Genomic DNA, 9,151 nt, shown 5'->3' on the forward strand with positions numbered 1-9,151 from the left:
TGGATTACACAACAACTCTTTAATACTTTGAAATGCACTCTGATGTTCCTCTGTCCATTTAAATACCTTTCTCTTACGACTCAAATGATGTAATGGTCTCAATAGTGCTTGAATATTTGGGAAAAATGAAGCCACATAATTAACTGCACCTACAAATCGTCTTACTGACTTAACATTGTGTGGTTTCGGTGTGTTCCTAATCGCTGCACATCTATCATGCAAAGGTTGGATACAAGCCTCACCTTCTGGGGTTATTGAGAGCAAATGTCCCATATATCGGACTGAATTTTGAAAAATGCTACACTTTTTCGGAGAGATTTTCAATCCGTTGTCCATTAAAACCTTAAAAATTGCCTGTAGGTGTTGTTTGTGAGATCGTTTGTCTGCACTGTACACAATAATATCGTCATGATGAGCAATACAGAACTTATTTGAATTTGGGATCGTTGCCAAAATATCATTAATTTGCGACTGAAAGATCGCTGGAGATAAATTCAATCCCTGTGGTAAGCGTTTATAATAATAATGCTTTCCTCCATGAAATGAAGCAATACCTGTATATTGTTGTGCATGAACACTAAGTGGCAGACAGAAGAATGCAGACTTTAAATCAAGAACACCCAAAATTTTGGCTCCAGAGTACCCTATGGTACGGATAGTCTCATTCAGTAATGGAAATGGGTGATTGAGACGTTTTATTCTACTGTTCAAGTAGCGAAAATCTGTGACAACCCTTTTGTGTTTTGTTCCCTTCTTTGGAATGAGGAAAACCGGTGAGGTATAAGACTGATGTCCTACCGCTAAGATTCCTAATCGCACTAATTTGTCAAGCTCACTGGCGACAATGACTTTGTCCTCATCTGAAAGTCTATAGGGACGTATGTAAAATGGCTCATCATTAGTAAGAGTAATATCAGCCTCATAATTTGGACAGTGAGATAATTCACCATAAAGAGAAAATGCATCTCTATGTGAGTCTAGAAATTCATATATGCTTTCTGTTTCTGAAGCATTTAGAATACTTTGTTCCAAATTAATGTTTTCTCTCATGATTTCCTGTTCCGATTTGGAAACCAGGGGATCATCGGCTGTCAAATGTGGATATCGATGTAAATTATATCGTGTAATTGCATCACGATTCTCTTTAGAGTTTGAATTGGTTCGAAAAAGAGACGGTTTTTCGATGTCTCTCATGACATTGAGAAAATCTAGAGATTCAGTAGGTATGTCTTCTGTGACCGTAATGATATCTGCTAAATCTAAATGAGCCACTGTGCGAGAAGGATTCAGACAAAATTTCTGGTTACCCATGTTCCTTAGTAGAATCTTTGTTCTACCTTTATGCATTTTCACTAACATTCGTGAAGGACACATACGAGATATTAGAGGAAACGGTTTAATAACCATATCTGCATTTCGTGCATATAGTGGAAGACGTCCCTGTACAGTAATGTATCTTTGCTGACCTGGGTAAATAACAAATCTCTGCACTGGCCTAAGGAAAACTTTGGCTTGTTTAATTCTAAAACAATTTGTGGTAAAGTCCAAAGATCCATTCAATTCCTTCAGAGTTTGACTACCTAATATTAAGTCAATACCTGTCAGGTTTGCAGCAATTAAAGCAGAAAGCTGAAATTCATGACCCTGAATTTTGACCTGAAATGTTATCGTGCTATACGCATGAATAAACTGACCATTACCCAACTTTAGGTTTACTACATCAACTGAGACTGGTTGTATAGAGGATAAATACTTTGAATTTTGCACTGTAGAAGAAGAAATGATAGAGCGTGTCGCTCCACTATCAAACAACAATGAAATTCCTTTACCATCATGTAAAGTACCTCTTACAAAATTACGTGTGTCCAGTTGAATATCCACATTACGGTCGTTCCCTGTATATTTAGAACTAGGAATATCACTATTCTTCCAAATATTATTTGCTTTACGTTTCGATCTTCCCTTACTTGGTACTTTGTCTGGAGTCACTGTATGATGAGTGCAATCATAAGTGCTCCCCACTGAAAATTCTGTGTTGGTACTTTGTTTACATTAGCCTCCATTTCATGGCTTAGGCGAATTTGACAATATTGTGCAAAATGACCTCGATTTTGACAGTAGTAACATGTGACTGAAGGATTAAAATACGGTAACCTTCTCCTGTTATCATTCCGACCTGTCCTAGGACCACGAGAATCACGAGAACTATATCTTTGCCTCATATCTTTAGGATTGTCTTGCGATTCTGACCTACGTGACTGATCAAACTTGGTCTCTAATTCCTGAATTTTGGTACACAACTCGTGTATCTCAGAAGATGCAGAAATAGTAGGAGTCTGAACAGAAGACGCTTTGTCGTGCATTGCCATAAATAGTTCGGAAGAAACTGTGGGTTGACTTTGGATTTGTAAGTCAAAATAACATTGTACTTTCATGACCAAGTCTGCAATTGTTGCTTTTGGTGATGCAGACATTAACACTGCTGAGCGACATTGCAAAGGCAGGGTCGAGATGAATTTATCTTTAATTTGATCATCGCCATAACTTAATTGTGCTGCAGCTTTTGAAATTTTGGCCAAATGAGCTTGAGCTGTATCACCTGGCGTATAGCTTAATGCATGAAATGCCTGTGATTTAGCGTAGGAAGAAGTGCCTGGACTGAAACGAGCAAGGAATCGCTTGCGCAGATCAGCAATAGTTGAAAAATTTTTGTTTTCAATCCAGAGTCTGGCCTGGCCTTTAAGTGTTCGCTTAAATATGCGACATATTTCATTAAATTCTTCCGCTACAGGGGTGGTTTGGGACGGCAATTTATGCAACTCTAAATAATCTTCAAATCCCAAATAATGAGCTTCGGCTAAATCTGCATCAATAACATCGCCCTGAAATCGTGATGGCAAAAAATCAGTGGGCCTATGTTTCTGCATAACATTAACAGAGGTCGAAGTTTCCTGTTCACTGACGGACATTATGCCGAATACAATTAGGCTAGTTATGAGTATACAACATGAGCATATACTAAATTGAACACACTATCGACCGCAATTAAATAGAAATAACAAATATGCAATACATGGACACGACTAAAATAACTTATCGGTACACTCTGATCTCAAATAGGGGTTGGGATACAAATTGGCATGATTTCACTCACCCTTAAGTTTAACTAAGAACTGGTAGTGGAACTGCAAACGATGATTGAAGTCCCTCGGTTAGCAGTAGTAGTAGTAGTAGCAGCAGGTAGTAGCAGGTAGGCCTACATATCGTATAACTGCAGATTCGTTCGCCGTTAACATCGGGTAGAGTCTAGGCTTAGATCGCGAAAATGTTCAGTTCTGATGTTTAGAGCTGTAGTATTCTACGTACTACTACTAGTTGCGCGAATGTTCAAACGCGAACTGCATGCTGGGTTGATTAACGTTAGTGTACAGATCAGTGGTTCCAGTGTAGAGACTTAGGCTAGTATAGGCTGACTTCCATCGCAGAGTGTTTCCGTTAGGCTAGGTCGTGAACATGCGCTGTGTTCCTCGTTAGGTCTTCGGGCCAAAAAAATCCTCCTGTTCGTTGTTGATCGTAACGAACGAAAGTGTGAACAGTTCCGTTACCGTTTTGTTCCTGAAGAAAGCAACCGATCTCCACCATGTAATATTGTGACGAGCCCGCTTCCTCCGATAGTAAAACTATATCGGGACTCGCGATAGAAAGGTACTGGGATATCTTGATGCCGTATTTACGCTTCTTCAGGAGATGTCTCGAACGGAAGAAAACAATGACTTCACACAAAAAACAATTTGACGAGATAGGATTTGATTTGATGATTCGGTATAATTTCTTCTCTGTCGATTCTCTTTACAAATAAAACTAAATTACAATGATTTGACTTGACTTGACTCCGTCAATTAAACAATTAGGAGGAGTGATGAACTTTCGGCGGAGTGATAAATTTGCTGACCAAGTGATAAATTTGCTGACGGAGTGATAAATTTGCTGACGGAGTGCGTAAACTTTCGGCCTCCTTTTCCTTTTAAACCTTACTTCCATAAAATCCCTCTGCGCATAATCAGTAGGCAGCCAATAACCTGACCATCCTGTATTAACGAAAGAACTAACCCTTTCCCACATGTTTGGAAATAATAAAAAATGACAAGGCTAGAGTTGTGTATTTTTGTTTTGCTTTCAAACAAGTCCTAGCCACCATCAGATATAAGCTTAATGATTGCTTGCACTGTACTCATCATGACCAGTTATATTTTGATCTAGAAGAGGTGAAAGATTAGAAAAGTATCTCAGACTCCAACCCATATGTCAGCTTTCGTCGTGGAATCTTCCTCTTGAAACAAAGAATTGTTTAATGCCTTAAATCACCCTCAATCATTCAGATTGTTCCACCACTTTCCTTTCGTCCGCCCGAGCTAAACAATATTGATTATCATTGCAAACATGCCAAAATTTCACTTCCTCGGTCAATTCAGGCAGTTCCGACTTCTCATGAGGTTAAACTCTTTCGGGCGGATGTTTCCTCAACAACTCCGTACCTTTCCCTCCAATGTTGATAGTTTACGTGGCTACAACTTTGACGCACGTAGTGGTACTTATTATTATGAAGTTGAACCCTGTATTTCTCATTACAACATAGGGGTTTTCCAGAATTTTATTTGTAACTTTTGCTTTGTGCTTTGTGATATTAATGATTGAAAAACTGTGGTTGCAATTGTGGTATTTCGAGAGACCTAACACTCAATCCAAGATATTTACTATATGAAATGGTATATTGTTATTAGTAATGCGGCCTGTATAGACGGTTTATTAGTGATTATTTAGAATCTGTATAGAGTGAATGATGTTAGGTGCTAGTTGCATCATAGACTTTAACCCATAGTTCATAAGTCATAAATCTGTTGGAAATATCTGTGACATATATCTATGTGACATATGGCGGAGTGTATAGTGTAATATTGTGACGAGCCCGCTTCCTCCGATAGTAAAACTATATCGGGACTCGCGATAGAAAGGTACTGGGATATCTTGATGCCGTATTTACGCTTCTTCAGGAGATGTCTCGAACGGAAGAAAACAATGACTTCACACAAAAAACAATTTGACGAGATAGGATTTGATTTGATGATTCGGTATAATTTCTTCTCTGTCGATTCTCTTTACAAATAAAACTAAATTACAATGATTTGACTTGACTTGACTCCGTCAATTAAACAATTAGGAGGAGTGATGAACTTTCGGCGGAGTGATAAATTTGCTGACCAAGTGATAAATTTGCTGACGGAGTGATAAATTTGCTGACGGAGTGCGTAAACTTTCGGCCTCCTTTTCCTTTTAAACCTTACTTCCATAAAATTCCTTCTGCGCATAATCAGTAGGCAGCCAATAACCTGACCATCCTGTATTAACTTAACGATATAAAAATAAATGCGCTGGCACTGATCTGCCCTGATTGGTTGGGAGTTTGGAAGTCCATCCCCTTTCTATGGAAACTTCCATACCACGTGAGAGAACCTTCTCGAATGTTCCACAGACATAATGGAATCTATTTTGGGAAAAGGCCCTGTACCAAGATTCAATAAGATAGTTAAAAACTTCTCGTGGGAAAACTGAATCCATGACCTAGATAAATACATAAGAGGCCTGTAAGGTGTCTCGATGGAGTGTTTCGGTAACATCAAAGAGATGGTATCACTATTTCATAACAATAGCCTAGTGGTTAACGCCGGCGTCTCCCAGTCATGAGATCTCCGGTTCGATTCACCGCCGACAGCAATGTGTGTCGTCTGGCAAGGGTGTTATTCAATAACAACTTCCCGACATGGACGTTAAATGGATGTGTGCCGAGAGATTGGCATCGGTCAGCTTGCGAGTCTACAAGCCTCCATGGCTTCTTTCGCGAGTTCCTGCTTGCGGGAAGATCACATATACATACATACATATTTGAATGGGACGCAAATACAACGAAGATTACTTTATTCCGTTTGGGAGATATCCTAGTTTAATAGGTATGCCTGGTAGCTGTCATTTTGAAGTGTATGATGTCATAATGCCAGTAAGAACTGACACCTTTACTTTCTCTTTGTGTTTGTCTTCATATTATCAAGATATAATGTTAACTGTGATAATGAAACCAACGTAATCATTAGTTCAAGTTATAAGAGGTCCAATATTTTAAATTCAGCATTTACAAACCCTATATCCATTACAGCAAATAAACATATTTGTAATGAATGAACAAACTTAAACAATTGAAGCACATGTTGTGGCTCAATCATGGCATTTAGGCTTGATGGAGTCACCAGCCGTGAGTAGGCATTAAATCTGTAGTATTTCGCATAAGATGGAATAAGATGTTCTTAGCAATTTACCATTGTTCATGACAGTTATCTCCATGGGCGGCGATCCTGGGGGGGGGGAGGGGATATATCCCCCATGAAAATGGGTGGAGGGGATGTAATACACCTATCCCCCCACCAAATGCCAGGGACAAGAATATTTTCATGCCTACATTTATGCATCATCGTGAATGTACGACTCTTTTTTTAGCTTCATTTCTCGCCTGCCATAAACGCAGTGCGATCTTTAAAAATAAACCGTCTTTATCTTTATCACGGTATTGATATAGAACATATATGCACCCTCATAGTATTCATGTAGGCCCTATAGTAGGCCTATACACGTACATGTTCCCTCGAACAGCTGAAAATCTCATGTTACCAGGGTAATGCTTAATACACGTTTCAGCTGGATGCCCTAGCAATCGGTACCTAGGAATGTAACTATGTGTAATTGTGTATTGCATGTGTATAGGCCTACAATAGCCTGCATGAGGCCATTTTCTTCATCGAATAATATAAAAGAGCTCTCGAACATTCTAACGTATAGCGCCTGAAACAAGATTGACGGGCAATTTTCCCAAATTAACACCCGAAATAAAAAAAAAAACTATTTTGGATCCTGATTATGAGATATTTCGGACATGATATCCCTATTTTAAAGTTGGGTATATGCCACTTGGAAACCTTGGGAAGTGCCGTTTCCGGCCATCTAGAGGGTTTTTAAATCCCCAAATTTTCGTGTACGCTTCGCGCCAACTTATGGTGGCGCTGCGCTTAGATAGTCAACAAGGTCATATCCCCCTCCACTCGGAAGTACGGATCGCCGCCCATGGTTATCTCTAGCAATGATTGGCTTTGTGGGTTGGGTTAATTAATGTATTACAGATATGTAGGCATCGTGCCACAATTAACGGCTCCTGTCCATTGACTTACACACTAATTCTGTAACTTTCCTATGCCGCTAGAGCATTGTTAGAAGTTTTAAACTGACATGTCCTACCCACATTATGATAACTGATTGCTTGGACTACCACGTACGGCACACTCAAATGTTACAACAATGATCGTTTTTTATTTTGAACAAAAATAGATCAAATGTTAGCTGAGGAATCTTTTTGTTTCACCAAGGATTTACTAAAATGCCTTAAATCAATTCAACCAACCAATTACTCTCCGACTGTAATCATTTTTTTTTTTTTTGCAGTTACAATTATACAGTCGTTACGAAAATTTTGCCGGCGCCAAAAGCATATAATCGGCCACAAATTATAATTTAAACAGCTCCCTCCTCTTCTTCAATATCAATCCCAGTCCAGTAAGTATATTCGATCGAGAAATGGTCGTCCTGTCAGTCTAGCTAAGAAATTAGAAATAGAACTGCTGCACATACTTCATTAATTATTTGTGGAAAGAATTTTGAAAGTATTTTTAACAAACGGACACTTTCTAATTGCAGTTTTCTTACTATCCATCTGTTGAGGTCTTAAATCTTGGCTTTATTTTTGATAACAATATAGTATTATGTCGCATCATTTATTGGCCATTTACAAAATCTCCTTGACTCAATTAGAACCAACAATTCGTTCATGCCTTGTTTACTTCTGGTTTAGATTACTACAGGCAGTTAGGTTATCCTTTCCCTAGTTGAAGCTCAGAAACCCAACTCTTGGCCGTAATCTGCAGCTCATGTACTCGAACATCAATTAAGCTGGGCAATATTTATCGACATACTTTGCTCAAATTGAGTCGCTATTTTTCTTTTGTTACATGCGGTGATGCGGGGGTTGAAAATCTGCCATACTTGAACACTATAGGAAGCCTTGATTGATTCAATTATCTATTGTTCATATATACGTCCGTCATAATATATCCTGTGCCAATTTGAAGGCCTATTAATGCATGAAACTAACAAAAAACAGACACATCATGACTAACAGCTTTATTCGTACAATCTGTTATACCTCCATGGTACAATAGAGTCGAAAGCTAGGGGAACCAACACACACAAAACGACTGTTTGTAGAAGACTGCATCGGGATCTTTCTAACTGCACATGTCTCATCTTTATTATATAAAGATGCTAAAGTCACCGTGAAAGTAATCACATAATGATGTATCGAATACCCCTGAGTGAACTGGAGGTTTCAGAAAAACTTACTTAGATTTCACTATTCTCTTTTTGACTTTATTCTGAACCTACTGAACAACTTCAAACTGATATATGGGGATGGGGCAGAGAAAATGGGAAGGGAAGAAACAACAGGAGTGGTGAGGGAGGGGAGGGGAACAGGGGTTTACCGAGAACTTACATGAGAAGGAAAGGGGGAACGAAAACATTCCTGGCAAATTATACATTCAGGGTGGGGTGGGGTTGGAGTCACAACTGTATCCCCTTTCTTTGTTATCGGTTAACAAACAGAGACGATCATTTTCATGAAGCCTATTTGTAACGCTTAATTATCTTCATTCTGCCTCAGATTAATTACATCTCCTCATTCAAATAATATAACGTACAGGCAGAGTGCAGTATTGTGAAAGAATGGAACTCCTATCATAATCACTACGATATCAGGGTTCTCCGGGATTAACGTTTTACAAATCCTTCTTTGTGGTTTCTCAAATATTGGGCGGTTAATATTGAGTCATTTAGATATAATTGTTCCATAAAAACTGAAGTAGATGAAGTGACATATGAGAATTCAATTACATGTCTGATGTCTTTTATTCATATCTCTTCTTCAACAGGTTTCGTCAATATACTTTTACTCAAACTTCAAGGTCTCAACAGTGAAGTATACCATGTCAATATTCAC

Source organism: Apostichopus japonicus, chromosome 15 (genome assembly GCF_037975245.1).
Source record: "Apostichopus japonicus isolate 1M-3 chromosome 15, ASM3797524v1, whole genome shotgun sequence".
NCBI classification, from domain to species: domain Eukaryota; kingdom Metazoa; phylum Echinodermata; class Holothuroidea; order Aspidochirotida; family Stichopodidae; genus Apostichopus; species Apostichopus japonicus.